The sequence below is a fragment of the Panthera pardus genome, unplaced genomic scaffold (assembly GCF_024362965.1).
Source record: "Panthera pardus isolate Hobbes unplaced genomic scaffold, ASM2436296v1 HiC_scaffold_1, whole genome shotgun sequence".
Taxonomy (NCBI): Eukaryota; Metazoa; Chordata; class Mammalia; order Carnivora; family Felidae; genus Panthera; species Panthera pardus.
This window is the reverse complement of record NW_026526654.1, coordinates 67,979,794-67,996,679: the sequence shown is the minus strand read 5'-3', so window position 1 is coordinate 67,996,679 and position 16,886 is coordinate 67,979,794. Positions and strand designations below refer to the sequence as shown.

Below are 16,886 nucleotides of genomic sequence, written 5' to 3'. Positions count from 1 at the left end.
CTATATGTTTATTTTTGAGAGTGAGAAAGAGAAGGTGTATGAGTGGGGGAGGGGCAGAGAGAGAGGGAGACAGAATCTGAAGCAGGCTCTGAGCTGTCCGCACAGAGCCCAACGTGGGGCTCCAACCCAGGAATCCTTGAAATCATGACCTGAGCCAAAGTCTGACACTCAACTGACTAAGCCCCCCAGAGCATTCCTCATTTTAATGTGTTGGTTGCTTGGTTGGCTAGGGAAGGAGAGGAGTTTCTGTTTCTGAAGTTTTGATTAGTCTCTTACCAAGAAATGTGAAGACCTACGGCAGTTGAACCTGGAAATCTTTCTTTCCCCTCTTGACACCATTGTGTCCCTTTAGCCTGGGTAGATCTATTTTTGTGTCCTGACTTTGCCACTCAGTGCAGCACAACCTTGAGCAAGACATGTCTTCTGTAAAATGGAGATAACAACAGCATCTACCTTATGAAGTTGCTGCAATATTAAATGAGGTCGTGTTTGTAAAAATGCCTGGTCTAGAGCCTGGCACTTAGAGAGTGCCTAACAGATGGTAGTGATTATCATTATTTGTTTGCAAATATTTCAGTTGTACCCTCTGAATCCTGAACTATCTTGAATGCTGAGCACTGAAGCCTGAGGGCTCCAACCTGAGCACCTCTAATTGAAATCTTTTATTTCTCACCAACTTAAGACTGAAGTCCTGAGTCTCAAAAGCCTGTGCCTTAAAATTTTTTTAGTGATATAATATATAGAGGCGTCTGGGTGGCTCAGTTGGTTAAACCTCTAACTCTTGGTTTCAGCTCAGGTCATGGTCTCATGATTCATGAGATCAAGGCCCACACTGGGCTCTGACCAGACAGTGTGGAGCCTGCTTGGGATTCTCTCTCTCTCCCTCCCTCTCTGCCCCTCCCCTGCTCTTGCAAAATAATTAAACTTAAATATATATACATATAAAGTACACAAATTATTTGAATTTTTACCTAAGTATATACTCATGCAATCACAATTAGGGCAACTATCTAGGACATTCGGAGCATTCCAGAAAGTTCATGTATGTTCCCACCCAGTTAATAGCCACCCACTACCCCAGAAGTAACCCCTTTTCTGACCTCTTTCACCACAAATTTCCGTTACCTGTTCTTGAACTTCATATAAATGGAATCAGACAGTATGTACATTTGGTATCTAGCTTCTTTCCACTCAACATTATTCTATATTGTTGAATATAAAAGTGGTTTACTCTTGCTGTGTAATACATGAATATGCCATAGTTAATGCATTGTATTGTTGACATACATTTGGATTGACTCCAGGAGTCTTCTGGAGGAGAAATGCCCACATTTTTCCGTGGGTATGATGCTTTGCAGTACAATTGCTAGTTCATGAGACAATCCTATGTTTAACTTTAGTAGATGTGGTCTAACTTCTTCCCTGAGCCTCATTGCAACCTTGAACTTTAAGCTTTTGCCTTGGAGAGCCTCAGAACCCTCAGCTTCCCTGTGATACTTTTTTTCCCCTTTTATTTATATTCAAGTTAGTTAGCATACAGTGTAGTCTTGGCTTCAGGAATAGAACCAAGTTATTCTGATGAATGCATAGAGAAAATGTATGTACACACACACACACACACACACACACACACACAAAATGGACTACTACTCAGTGATGCAAAAGAATGAAATTTTGCCATTTGCAACAACATGGATGGAACTGGAGGGTGTTAGGCTAAGTGAAATAAGTCAGAGAAGCCCGCTACCATATGATTTCACTCATATGTGGAATTTGAGAATCCCCATGATACTTCTGAAGCCAGAGGTTCAGGAAAAGCTAGGAAGGGAAGTGACTGGGCGCTAAATGGAGCCTTGCTGGAAGGTCTCTGGGGAACTTACAAGGATTTTAGGAGCTACAGTCTCCACTGACATCCATCAAAGGTCAGGTGGGGTAAAGTAAGCGCTCCCCATATGATGTGAGAAAGCCAAGGCCCAGAGAAGTGACCTGTCCTCTCCAGGACAGGCCAGAAAGAGCTCCAATGGCTTAATTCCAATCTCAGCAAGGGAGGTTATCAGTGAAACTTGGTATGATTCTGGATGGACATATAGGGAAGTACCCAGTTCCAGCAGGGAGTCCTGAGAGCTTCTCCCTGAGACTGAGAAGTCAAGGTCCTGCTCAAGTGGTTTTTCCTTGCTTTAGAGGCTCCAACAGCTATTTGTTGCTGTCACCCACACCATGGGCTTCTTATCAGTACTTCTTTACAAACCATGCTTTGATTCTGATGGTGATATCTCTGGCAAACTTGAGAATGGACATTGGTTCAGAGACTTTGCTTTTCATGGTTATTGTAATTTTTTTAAATATTTATTTTAGAGAGGGAGAGAGAGAGAGATTGAGAGACCAAGTGTGAGCTGAGGAGGGGCAGAGAGAGAGGGAGACACAGAATCTCAAGCAGGCTCCAGGCTCCGAGCTGTCAGCACAGAACCCAACGCAGGGGTCCAACCCACGAACCATGAGGTCATGAACTGAGCCGAAGTTGAACGCTTAACTGACTAAGCTACCCAGGCGCCCTGTAATTTCTTTTTTGAACAAGATATTTTAGCTCTTTTCACTGTACATCTTTATTTTCCCAACTGTTTGCATTTGCCAAACAGAAGCTTTACAAAGTATCTCAGAATTTATAATGGCTAACTAACACATTAAAAAATGAATTTGGTTTCATAAGCCAAGCTGATACAACACAATTTCTCAGATAAATTAATTTCCCAGTTTTGTCATTGTCTCAGTAATTTGTGCCCTAAATTACTTAGCTATTTACATCAATTTCCTTTGGGCCATTACCAAAACAGCAAAGGATATCTAGTTTATTTCTCTTCTTCTAGGAAAAGGCACATGTAATTTTTTTCCAGACAAATGAATATCAAGACACACTTAAAATCTTATTCTGTAACTCATTCAGAATCAAACTTTGCATTTTTCTTTGCCATATCATTTTACTTTATTTTAGAGAGAATGCAGGGGTGCCTGGGTGGCTCAGTCGCTTAAGCATCTGACTTTGGCTCAGGTCATGATCTTGTGGTTTGTGAGTTCAAGCCCCACTTAGGGCTCTGTGCTGACAGCTCAGAGCCTGGAGCCTGCTTTGGTTTCTGTATCTCCCCCTCTCTCTGCTGCTTATGCTCTGTCTCTTTCTGTCTTTCTATAATAATTTAATAATAAATAAACATTAAAAAAAAGTGTGCATGCATGAGCAAGGGAGAGGGGCAGAGGGAGAGAGGAAGGATCTTAAGGGAGGGAGGATCTTAAACAGGCTGAGCCTGGTGGGGGTGAATGGGAATGGTGCTCCATCCCAGAACCCTGGGATCATGACCTGAGCCGAAATCAAGAGTCAGATGTGACTGAGTCACCCAGGTGCCCCTGCTATATCATTTAAAAAATGTATTTTCAGGGGTGCCTTGGTGGCTCAGTCAGTTGAGTGTCTGACTTCGGCTCAGGTCGTGATCTCATGGTTGATGAGTTTCAGCCCTGCATCCGACTCTGTGTTGACAGCTCAGAACCTGGAGCCTGCTTTGGATTCTGTGTCTCTCTCTCCCCCACACACACTCTGTCTTTCTCTCAAAAATAACACTAAAAATATTTTAAATATTGTTCTGGAGAGTTTTGTTCACATATATCATAGAATGCCTGGGTTCAAATCTTGTATTTGCCATTTTCTCACTCTATAACTTGGCAGGTCTCCCAATGGGTTTTGCCATCTGTGAAAGTCAGGAAGGCCTACTTAGTGCAAGGTGCTGTTGTGTTGATGTCACAAGTAAGGAGTTTTGCCAGGGTGTATGGTCCATGTTCATTAAATGGCAGTAATTATTTTTGATATTCACAAAGTATATGTATATTAAATTGAATAATTTTAGAAAGAAAATTGTGTGATTTATATATTACCACTTATGTTAATTCAGGGTTTATTCAACACTGACAAATACTCGGTGTGGGGAATAAGCTTAGGAACTCCCTGAGCTTGCATCCATGAGTTAACAAGGTATATAGGAATAGGAAGCCTCAGGATGAAAGCATCCAAGACTAGGTAAGCAAGATTAGGTATTTGGGGTGGAAGCACCCCCCAATTCAGTACAATAACAAAAATCTGCTTTCACAGGAAGGAAGGACCAAAATAGGTAAACAGGTAAACAGGGCCCCTGACCACAGCAGGGTGAAGTTGCCCAGAGCGGGGCTAATTAGCAAAAGAAAGATGCCTTGTTGACCCTGAGGTAGCATGCTCTGTCTGTCTGGTCCCCTAAGCTAGCTAAGATAAACAGACTTGGAGCCTCATGCCTGGCGTAAACAACCATCTGCCCGGGACCAGGACTTTGTTTTGTATTGACCCAAACCCCAGACACCACGAATCTTCAAAACCCCCTTCCACTCAGACCCATGAGTTAATGTTCACGGTTTCATTGTCTCTTTGTCCATCATGCTTGTAAGCCTTCTGATCCTAATAAAAATGGAGTAAGGACACTTACTCGGGGCTCTTGTCTCCTCCCAGACATTAGCCTCTCTCGCATTTTAACCCTGCATCCACTCTCTTACTGGACAAGAAAGAACTCCAGACCCAGAGTCCATGACAACCCAGGACCTACTCTGTGTTGGGAGCTGTCTTAGGCAAGCAACAGAAACCTCCTCTGGTTAGTCGAATTAGGAAGGACATTCATGAGAAAGTACTGGATAACTCAGGAGTCTCCAGAAGGCCCAGCAGCCTCTGAGGACTGCCCCCACCAAGTCAGGCTGCAGAGCTTGTCCTGCAGAGACCGTGGTGCCCTTGCTCTCAGGTGCAGATGTCACTGCTGGTGCTGTGGTGTCCAGTGGCTGTCGCACTGTGTGCAGTGGCTGCCACCGTGTGCCATCTGCCTGGATTTCATGGTCCCTGCCTCTGCATTGCTAGCTGGCGTGCCACATCAGTAGAACCCTGCTCGTAAGTCCTTGCCCAACCCCAGCCGGTGCTGGGAAAGCGAGGAGCTGGCATGTTCAAATTCGTAGTGGCAAGTGGGTTTACCTCTTGCGTATGTGAGCTACAGCTGTCCTCATAAAGCTCACAGACCGGGTGCCTTCCACAACAGACGCTTACTGCCTCATGGTTCTGGGGGCTGGAGGTCCCAGGTCAAGGGCTTCCCTCTGAAGGCAGGAGGGGAGGATTGTTCCGGCCCTGTCCAGCTTCTGGTGGGTCCTCCATCTGAGGTAGCAGGCTCCAAACTTCACCTGGCACCGTGTGTGTGTGTCAAATTCCCCTTTTTATACAGACACCAGTCACATTGGATGGGGGGGGGGGGGTCTGATCTACTCAGGTATGGCCTCATCTTGACTAATCACATCTACAACAACCCTAACTCCAAATAAGACCACATTCTGAGGTACTGGGGGTTAATACCTCAACATTAGGGGAGACACAGCTCAGCTCATAACACCTCTTAAGGTAGGAGACTCCTCCAACACAGAAAGGGCAGCCAAAAAAGAATGAAAAATACCTACTATAGATTCGGAAAATAGTATTTCCAATCTGTGACACTTTAATAACTTACTATTGATAAAAATCATGATCTTATGAGGGCTGAAGGTTGTTTTTTTTTAAATTAAATAAAATTTTTAATGTTTATTTATTTTTGAGAGAGAGAGAGAGAGTGAAGGGGGAAGGGGCAGAGGGTGAGGGAGACACAGAATCCGAAGCAGGCTCCAGGCTCTGAGCTGTCAGCACAGAGCCCAATGCGGGGCTCAAACCCACAAACCATGAGATTATGACCTGAGCCTCAGTCAGACACTCAGCCTACTGAGCCGTCCAGGTGCCCCTGAAGATTGTTTTCTATGAACGTTAACCAGAATGATTGAAGAAACTAAAGCCATGACAACACTTGGGGCTGATCTGATCTGATCAGAGATTGATCTGATACTTGCTTTCTTCTAGTGATTAAAAACAGAGGTCCAGAGAAGTTAGGTGACTTGTCCAGGGTCACACAACAAAGATGGAGCTAGACCCCAGAGACTCTGAGCCCTGGGTTCTTCCTTTCAGGACACATGGTGTCTGTTATATGTTTCTTTAACAATCAGGTTTCTTTCACACCCAAACACCAGCTTCACATTTATGCAAATCTCAGACCTTGTTTCTGATTCTCTAAGATAATTGTCCACAGAGCATCCCAATGTCCATTTGCTGCTGACAAGCCCAGTTTCAGGCAGATGAACCCTTCCTGCCTTGGTCTGCAGGCCATCGATGGTGAGAGCTACGGTTTGGCCTAGGGTTGCTGAGTGCTCTGAAGACTTAGCCCGAAGTCCTGGCCTGGGCTGTGGGGCAAGGATGGAGTCTGCACAGCCAGGTCCTGGAAGCAACTGCCAGCTTTTCTTGAAAAAGGAGAGAAGACCTGGAAGGATAGCAGCTGGCCTTCTCTGATGGGGAAGGGTATAAATAAAGAGAATTTCAAAACGGAATATTTAGAAATAAAAACCTTTATGTTCTGCTCTCTGGCAAGTACCAGGCTCCAGGAATTAAGCTAAAGATCTTTGTCACTTGAAAAGCGAGAGCTCTGGGCTCTCTTGAGGAGGGCCACCTTCCTGTGATCCTGGCAGGGCTTAGGTCCCCAGTGGGTGCACTAGGAACCTTCAGGGCAATGTGTGGAACTTTTTAAGATGCTGAGATAGAATATTTGGTCTCTGTGTTCTCATTCAAATGCTGTTGATGGCTTAGAGGTTTGTGATAATAGAATGGCTTCTAAAGATCTTCATCTCTGATAGGATATTAATTATAAAAATAAAACAACCTCCAGATCTTTCTTTCCCTCTTGCCATTTTCCAGGCCTCTTTGCCTCTCTCTGTTGCGTCATATTTTTATCCAAAGAAAGAGCTCCGATGTGAGATTTCTTTTTTTTTTTCCCACGCTTTTCTGGGCATAGCTGAGAAAATGATGTACATGCTTTCATACTGTTCTTTTCCATTCAGGAGATGCCTGCCTTAGTGATTACAAATGCCAGAAAGTCTTCTCTGTCTCTTTCCTGCCTGAATTGTCTTCTCCCTTTGAGAGCAGGAGTCCCTCCTGGGGAGCCATCTCGGCTTCCCCTCTGTAGCAATGGCTAATCCAAGTCTGTGGATTTCTATACTTCGCTTTGTTTTCCTGCTTTCTTGTGGCTGATCAGCACCTCCAGGAGAGACTGGGCTAGCCCCAGGCGAGGAGAATCCATCAGTTGTTGGAGGCGGAGGTCACATATGGAGAGAGGAGAGATTTAGGGGTTTTGGCTGGTGTTAGATTTTTGATTGACCTTTCTCCATCTCCTCTCAATCCCAAGACCTTGGAGAATTACGTGTGTACTGCTATTCCCTCTTATAGTGGCTGGCATCCAGCCAGAGCTTGTTATATTGAGTTGCATCTTATTAGTCATGGCACAGAGCCCCAGGCGAACTGGCTGAGTGTCAAAAGAACCAGGGGCTGTTTTCGTTGAGGAAGTCCTCTTCCTGGACAATTTAACCTTTTAACAGTTGGTCTGTTACCAGATGCATTAGTTTGCTAGGGCTGTCATAGCAAAATATCACAGGCTGGTGGCTTAAACGACAGAAATTTATTTTCTCCTAGCTCTGGACTCTCAAAGTCCAAGATCAAGGTGGTGCCAGGTTTGGGTTCTCCCAGGGCCTCTCTCTTGGGCTCGCAAGTGGCAGCCCTCTTACTTTTTCCTCACGTGGCCTTTTCTCTGTGAGTCTCTGTGCTCCTGTGTCTCTTTGTCCAAGTTTCCCCTTCTTAAAAGGATACCAGTCAGACTGGATTAGGACCCACCCATATGACTTGTTCAACCTTAATTATCTCTTTCAAGGCTCTGCTTCCAAATGCAGCCATGGTTTGAGGTGCTAAGAGTTAGGGCTTCAGCATACCAATTTTGGGGGACACAATTTAGCCCATAACACCACGTTTACCATACCTGGAATGGATCCTAAGTCAAGGATTCCGAGACTCTTAGGACTGGAATGGACTTCAGATACCTGGTCTTTCCGCTCACTTTATAGATGAGGATGCGAATTCAAGATGCAGAATTGGAAAATCTGGATTAGAAAAAAATTGAGGACCCTGAACTCCTTCCCACACAACCCTACCTCTTTTGGGTCCAGCGCAGGCTGAAGTTATGGGCCCTACCTGCCGCTGTGGGGACAGAGGACAGTCAGTCAGAAACCTGCTCAGAGCAATGCCACGCCGCAGAGGCAGGAGGGCAATGGTGTCCAACTCTTTTCTTCATACAGATGCTTCTCTGGGCTCCAATGGAGCCTCCTCCAGCCCCCAGCCTTCTCTCACTGCTGATGTGCTACCCCCAGCCAGCCAGCCAGCCAACCAGCCCAATCTCCTTTTAGAGCTCTCCCAGGGAAGCAGAGAGGGCAAGTTGTCTTCAGTCACCCTCCTCCCCCAAGCACCTCGATCTTTATCTTTTTCTTTTTCCAACACCTCCTGCTTTCCTCCTGGCTCCTTCCTTTGCAGCCCCTCTTCCTGTGGTGTCCTTTCCAGGGCCCTGCTCTCTGGGCCCTTTCGAAGCATCTTTCCTGCTATTCCTCCCTCCACCACAGGCCGCCTGTCCCTGCTTGAAATTCCGGCTCTTCAGAGGTTCCCCCATCTGTTGCTCCCTCCATGGGGCTCCCACCGCCTCCTATAGGAGGCCCTTCCCACTCTGCGCTGTGGTTGTAGGCGGACACATCTTCTCCCTCAAGACTGAAAGCAACCGAAGCAGCCCAAGTGCAGGGGCGGCATCCCCTTTTCCTGTGTACCCTCAGAGTTTGGTGCAGTGTCTGCAACAGAGGAGCCATTCACTAAGTGCTTGTGGAAGGACTGAAGTCCCTACTTTCCCGGCCACTGCTCAGCACGATGGCAGCTTGACTTGGGCTCCTGATCCACTTGCTGTCAGTCTACGGAGGCGAGGCCATCGATTATTTGTCATACCTGTCTATGCGGCAAAGCGCCCTGGATCTTCACTTGGTTTCCTCATTCAGGCATCACTGCAAACATCTTTTAGGCTCTTACTACGTGTCAGGCATTGGGCGGTGAACAAAACCTGCTTCCCGTTCTCAAGAAGCTCAACGGGGACACTGAAGAGCTGGACAGTTTCCCTCTTCCATTTGACATCTTAGATCTGGCAGAATAGAGACTTGAGGTTACAGTGCTGGGCACATAGCAGGCTTCTTAAAGATTCGCTGGTAAGTTATTTTGACTTGTGTACGTCTGCCATCATGGATGAACGCTGTGGTATCACGGTGCAAAAGCGTCAGCCAAGAAATAGAGGCTGACTAACCTGATCCTTTGTGGTTTCATCTGAACGCTACTGGAGATCCATTTTGGCTGTCTGCACTCCCCAGGCCAGTGACAGCTTCCACATCCTCCATTGTTCTCTATTTTTTTGGGGGGTGGGGGGAGAATGGGGGAAGAGACTGCAAGTCTTTTTGTGACAGTCCTGCAATTATTGTTCACATTCCCAAATTAATGCTCCAGGCATTAAAAATATAATTTGCATTATGTTTTGGGGGAGTGATAAATCTTGTGCCAAGAATTTCTTTTTGGTTGAGAGACTGCTAGAGTTATGAAATTCACGATGTGTGTGACAGGAAGCTGGGGTTGGACGCGGAGGAGAGGGAAGAAAGGGAGAGAGTCTGTTCCCTGCGTCTGTGGGAGCAACAGCAGTGAGTGAATTTATTTACATTGATGAATACATTTACACACAGATGCAGTTTTTGGCCTTTGCAGTTTTTTTTCTCAATAACTTACCATTTCTAAGATATAGTAGATCCACTTTTACATAGTTGAAAGCACATCCTATAACTGTATAAATCCCTTAATTTAAAAAAATCTGCTTTAAATAAGTAATACATGCCCATGAATATGAATGTATGGAAGAGTCTACAGTGAAAAATGAGTGTTGTGGGTGTTTGCAGCCCTTTTTTATGACTGCAGTAAAAAAATAGATAATATTTATCATTTTAACCATTAGTAAATATACAATTCAATGGCCTCGAGTACGTTCACGAGGTTAAGTACATCACCACTATCTACACCCACAACTTTTTCATATCTCCTTCAAAACCTCTGTATCCATTAAGCAGTGGTTTCCCCTTGTTCTCTCCAGCTCTCGGTAACCACCATTGTACCTTGTGCCTCTGAGAATTTGACTACTCATAAAACAGGAATCAGACAGTATTTGTCCTTTTGTTGACTCACTTATTTTACTTAGTATGTCTTCAAGATTCGTCTATGTTGTGGCATGAATCAGAACTTCATTTCCCTTGAAGACTGAATGATATTCCATGGTATATATACATCACCTTTTGTTTATCCATTCGCCCATCAATGGACATTAGGGTTGTTTGTGAAACCTTTTGGTTATTGTGGATAATGCTTCTATGAACCTTGGTACAAATAACTGAGTCCCTACCTTCTGTGTTTTGAATATGTACCTGCAAGTGTAATTACTTGGTTGTAATTCTTTTTGGGTGCTTAGATCCTGAGCCCCTGTGCAGAGTTGGGAGGGTTATTCCCTCCTTCCTTCCTCCTCCTCACTGCAGAAGGTAGAATTGCTTGGGGGCACTGCCCTTGACTTTTGAGTCCCCCATGCCTGATTCGGGCAGTATCAGGCCATCCACTATGGATAGTGCCATCCACTATCCTAACAATCTCCTTTCCTACTTAAATTGGCTTCAGTGCTTGCAATGCAAATGTTGACTGACAGTTTTCACACATGCCTGTTCCCAGCCCAGCACATCTACTCCTTGATGCAGCCACTAGATAATCTTCCAGTATTTGAAAATAAAAGTGTATATATTGCCTTGTTCACTAGCTCTCACCTATGACTAAGGTCTTGAGAATATAAACTATGGCCTATAAGTGTTAAGGATCTTCTAATATCTGTGCTTGGGGCTGGGCCAAAGACAGGTGTACTGTGGGCTTTGTCAACTCTCTGATGGATGAAAAGGTGACGGTAAGATTGCAAAGAGCTCAGTATAAGGGCAAGAAGTGAAAAACAAGATGCAGTCCTATGGACAATATGAGAGCTGAGGCTGAAAAAAACCCATGTCTGAAGAAACTTTGCTACTTTTTTTTTTTTTTTTTTTTTTTTTTTTTTTTTTTTTTTTTGCAGTCTCTTCTCTGAGAACCTTGTCAGCAGGTTCAATTGCTACTGGAATCAGTAGCAGTCTGGTGGGTTAGAGATCAGAGTGGAGTTGGTTTGGGTCCTATGTACCAGTGTCAGTATGTATTGCATCCTGGAGGTTCCCTTTTTAGGAAACTCCTTAGATCTCAAACTGGGGTGTCTGCAATGCTTTGTCCCATGTGGGGGCTTTGGGCCTCAAACCATGTCTTTGGAAAAGGCCACCCTTGCTGGAAGGCCCTGGAAGGCAGATTGAAGGAAGCCCAGAATGCGTGTGGGGACCTAGTGAGGAGGTGACTGTGGTCATTAGGTGAGAGATGATGGCAGTTTGGACGAGGGGAGTAGTGGTGGGGGTGGAGAGCTGTGGTAGGAGTTAAAAAACTACCAGGACTTGGTGAAGGATTTTCAAGGTACCTGTGAGAGACAAAGATATTAATGAGAGTCCTATGTTTTTGGCTTGTGTCAGTGACACGTGGTGGGCCATTTACAGAGACCGGGAACCCCAGGAAAGGACTAGATTTGATGGGGGAACAGTGACCTGTCCAGAGAGCTCCTCAGGAAAGAATGCAACAACAGAGTAAATGCATTAGAATTCCTCATTCATTCATCCATCAGTTATTTATTCACAACCTAGAGACTAAACCTTTCTGAAAATGGGCCTAACTACATGGTCTACTCCATGTGGTTGTAATGAGGAGTCAAATGAGTGTTCCAAATGGAGCACTCAGCATGGAGCCTCATCACTGTCACGAATGGGTTTGGGATGGTTTTAATTTTCTCGTTTATAAAATGAAGCCATTCACCTGGATACTCTCCAACATCCCTTGTAGTTATTGTATTATGAGGAATGAAAGCCATTTCTTCTCTCTGCCTCTAAGAGGCCCTGGACTGTAAGCTAGAGGAAGTGAGGGCATTGTCTGTTTTTGTTCACCAGTGTCTCCTATATGTTGACTCCTCCTGGGGGTGGAATGACTGGGGTGTATATCATGTCTTCTTTACCCAACTGCCCCTATGGAGAAGGGATGTAATTCAGCTGAACATCCAGTACCAAAAAACCCAACATACTTCTTGTTTTGCATTCTGATGTTAAACAGAAGAATATTTTCTGTGGTGATTCCAAGTCCCAGTCACTTGAATATATTTTTTATCTGCATCTGTTTCTGGCAGTAAACTTGTTTCAGATTCAAGAGAGCAAAAAATAAAAAGCTAGCTTCTATTATCCTATCCTTGTCACTTAATAATCAGGGGAACTAGATCCAATGTGACTATTCTGAGCTCTTTCCCAAAACATACCCTGGGGAAAGCATCTTGAGATCCAATCAAAACGACTCAGGGCAATGAGAAAGACAGGTGCAGACCCCACTTCACGGAGCAAACAGAAAAACCAAACACCAAAACCAAAAAATCTGCCCCAAATGACAACCAACCTCCAAACAAACAAAAGCACTGTCTACCCTACCCTGCCTGTCGCACCCGGCCCACTATCCATCCAGTTGTAGGGGAGTGGGTAGAACACTTTCTCTGTCAGGCTCTTTTTTTTGCTTGGCAGAAACTTTGCATCTCCTTTCTGCTACCCATGACATCTGAGGACTTTCTGGTGGTGGACATAACTGTAAGCAGTTTAGATGTTTTATTGGCCCCCTTCAATTCTCTATGTGTCACCTCTTGCCATCATTGGCTCTGAGATCACCATAACCATTGCCTTTGTGACATGAACATCTTGATCTTTGTTCAAAAGTCTGCAGCCAAGGCTTTTTTCTCTACAAAAAGACTTTCTCTCCATGTTTCTGATTTGGGGCAGTTAGAGGAACTTAGGGTATCTTGTATAAATGCAGCTGCCAGATAACTGGTCATATTTCTCAGGGGCCTCTTAAAGTTAAGAAAATTCTTGGCCAGTATCCTGTTTGAGGTTCCTAGTGTATGCCAGTCATTCACTCATTCATTCATTTAATATTTTTTATTATTATTTTTGAGGGTGAGAGAGACAGAACATGAACAGGGGAGGGCAGAGAGAGACAGAGACACAGAATCTGAAGCAGGCCCCAGGCTCTGAGCTGTCGGCACAGAGCCCAATGTGGGACTCGAACTCATGAACTGTGAGATAATGACCTGAGTCAAAGTCGGTGCTCAACCAACTGAGCCACCCAGGTGCCCTCCTAGTGTATTTTAAAATGTAAAGAAATGCCAAGTTAGGATATTGAAACTTGTGGTATAGTTCACATGTTTAAAAGTAATAAGGAAATATCTTTTTTTTCTTAGAGTTTTAATTTTAATTCCAGTTAACATAAGGTGCTGTATTAGTTTCAGGTGTGCAATATAGTGATTCAATTCCATACATCATCTGGTAGTCATTCTGACAAGTGCCCTCCTCAGTCCCCGTTACCTATTTAACACATCCTCCCACCCACCTCACCTCTGGTAATTATCAATGTGTTCTCTTTAGTTAAGAGTCTCTTTCTTGGTTTGTCTTTCTTTCTCCCTCTTTTTCCCTCCATTACTTTGTTTTGTTTTCTAAATTCCACATATAAGTGAAATCATAGAGTATTTGTCTTTCTCTGACTTATTTTGCATAGAATAATATTCTCTAGTTCCATCCACGTCATGGCAAATGACAAGAATTCATTCTTTTTTTATGGCTGTATAATATCCCATTGTATATATATACCATATCTTCTTTTTTTTTTTTTTTTAGTTTTTATTTTATTTATTTATTTATTTATTTATTTATTTATTTATTATGAAATGTATTGTCAAATTGGTTTCCATACAACACCCAGTGCTCATCCCCAAAGGTGCCCTCCTCAATGCCCATCATGCACCCTCGCCTCCCTCCCTCCCCCCATCAACCCTCAGTTTGTTCTCAGTTTTTAAGGGTCTCTTATGTTTGGGCTCCCTCCCTCTCTAACCTTTTTTTTTTTCCTTCCCCTCCCCCATGGTCTTCTGTTAAGTTTCTCAGGCTCCACATAAGAGTGAAAACATATGGTATTTGTCTTTCTCTGTATGACTTATTTCACTTAGCATAACACTCTCCAGTTCCATCCACGTTGCTACAAAGGGCCATATTTCATTCTTTCTCATTGCCATGTAGTATTCCATTGTGTATATAAACCACAATTTCTTTATCCATTCGTCAGTTGATGGATGTTTAGGCTCTTTCCATAATTTAGCTATTGTTGAGAGTGCTGCTATAAACATTGGGGTACAAGTGCCCCTATGCATCAGTACTCCTGTATCCCTTGGTATACCATATCTTCTTTATCCATTCATCAGTTGATGGATACTTGGGATCTTTCCATAATTTGGCTATTGTTGATAATGCTGCTATAAACATTGGGGTGCATATACTCCTTTGAATTATATTTTTGTATTCTTTGGGTAAATACCCAGTAGTGCAATTGCTGGATTGTAGGGTAATTCTCTTTTTAACCTCCATACTGTTTTTTAGAGTGACTGCACCAGTTCGTATTCCCACCAACAGCGCACAAGGGTTCCTTTTTCTCTACATCCTCACCAACACTTGTTTCTTGTGTTGTTGCCATTCTGACAGGCGTGAGGTGATATATCATTGTAGTTTTGATTTGTATTTCCGTGATGAGTGATGATGAGCATCTTTTCATGTGTCTGTTGGGCATCTCAGTGTTCTTTGCAGAAATGTCTATTCATGTGTTCTGCCCAATTTTAATTGTATTGTTTTTTGAGTGTTACAAGTTTTTAAAATATATTTTGGATACTAGCCCTTTATTGGATAGGTCATTTGCAAATACCTTCTGCCATTCTTTGGGTTGCCTTTTAGGTTTGTTGATTGTTTCCTTCACTGTGCAGAGTTCAGAAGAGTTCCTTTTTGCACTTGTTTCCCTTGTCTCAGGGGACCTATCTAGAAAGAAGTTTTTATGGCTGGTGCCAAAAAAGTTACTGCCTGTGTTCTCTTCTAGGATTTTTAAAGTTTCAGGTCTCACATTTAGGTCTTTAATCCATGTTGAATTTATTTTTATTTATGGTGTGAGAGAGTGGTCCAGTTTCATTCTCTTGCGTGTTGCTGTCCACGTTTCCCAACACCATTTGCTGAAGAGGCTGTCCTTTTGCCATTGGATATTCTTTCCTGCTTTGTCAAAGATTGATTAACCATACAGTTGTCAGTTCATTTCTGGGTTTTCAATTCTGTCCTATTGATCTAGGTGTCTGTTTTTGTGACAGTTCCATACTCTTTTGATTACTACAGCCTTGTAACGTAACTTGAACAGTCCAGTATTGTGATGCCTTCAGCTTTGCTTTTCTTTAGGTTGCTTTGGCTATTTTGGGGTCTTTTGTGGTTTCATACACATTTTAGAATTGTTTGTTCTAGTTCTGTGAAAAATGCTATTGGTATTTTGATGGGGATGTCATTAAATCTAGAGATTGCCTTGAGTAGTATAAACATCTTAACAATATTCTTCCAATTCAAGGCATGAAATGTCTTTCCATTTCTTTATATCATCTTCAATTTCTTTCATCAGTGTTTTATAGTTTTAGGGTACAGGTCTTTCACCTCCTTGGTTAGGTTTATTCCTAGGTATCTTATTACTTTTGGTGCAATTGTAAGTGGAACTGATTCCTTAATTTCTCTTTCTTCTGCTTTGTTATTGGTGTATAGAAATGCAACAGATTTCTGTACATTGATTTTGTATCCTGCAAGTTTGCTGAATTTATCAGTTCTAACAGTTTTTGGTGGAGTCTTTCAGGTTTTGTATACATAGTATCATGTCAACTGTAAATGGATCCTTCCTTGCTGATTTGGATGCCTTTTATTTATTTTTGTTGTCTGATTTATATAGATAGGACTTCCAGTACTATTTAGAATGGAAGTGGTGAGAGTGGAGAGCCTCATCTTGTCCCTGACCTTAGGGGAAAAGCTATCAGTTTTTCCCCATTGAGGATGATGATTTTTGTGGATTTTTTCATATATGGCCTTTATTATGTAGAGGTGTAAAGTAAGCCTACTTTGTTGAGGGTTTTTTTTTTTTTTATCATGAATGGATGTTGTACTTTGCCAAATGCTTTTCTGCATCCATTGGAATAATCGTATGGTTCTTAATAACCATATTAAGAAACTTTCATTAATGTGATGTATCATGTTGATTGATTTGCAAATAGTGAACCATCCTTGTAACCCAGGAATAAATCCCACTTGATTGTGGTGAATGATTTTTTGAATGTATAGTTGGATTCTCTTTGTTAATATTTTGTTGAGGATTTTTGGATCTATGTTCATCAGAGATGTAGTTCTCTTTTTCAGTGGTGTCTTTATCTTGTTTTAGTATCAGGGAAATATTTCTTCATAGAATGAATTTGGAAGTTTTCCTTCCTCATATTTTTTGGAAAAAGTTTGAGAAAAACAGGTATTAACTTTTCTTTAAATGTTTTATAGAATTCACTTGTGAAGTCATCTGGTCCTGAACTTTTGTTTGTTGGGAGTCTTTTGATTACTGATTCAATTTATTTGCTGGTTATCAGTCTATTCAAATTTTCTATTTCTTCCTGTTTCAGTTTTGGTAGTTTAGGTGTTTCTAGGAATTTATCCATTTCTTCTAGGTTGTCCAATTTGTTAGCATGTACTTTTTCATAATATTCTCTGAACGATTGTATTTCTGTGGTGATGTTTGTTATTTCTCCTTTCTCATTGTGATTTTGTTCATTTGGGTACTTTTTTTTCCTTTTGATAAATTTGGCTAGAGGTTTAATTGATTTTTTTCAGAGAACTATCTCTTGGTTTCATTGATCTTTTCT

General features: G+C 42.7%; 1 long non-coding RNA gene across 2 annotated transcripts in view; it reads left to right on the top strand.

The window, feature by feature from the left end:
- The first annotated feature begins 8,682 nt into the window (after positions 1-8,682).
- The window catches only part of LOC109265946 (uncharacterized), a 246,945-nt gene continuing 238,741 nt past the window's right edge, over positions 8,683-16,886 (top strand). For both annotated transcript variants that reach the window (XR_008421102.1, XR_002079431.2), the window contains exon 1: positions 8,683-9,183. This is a non-coding gene — a long non-coding RNA (uncharacterized LOC109265946). The remainder of the gene's footprint in view (positions 9,184-16,886) is intronic.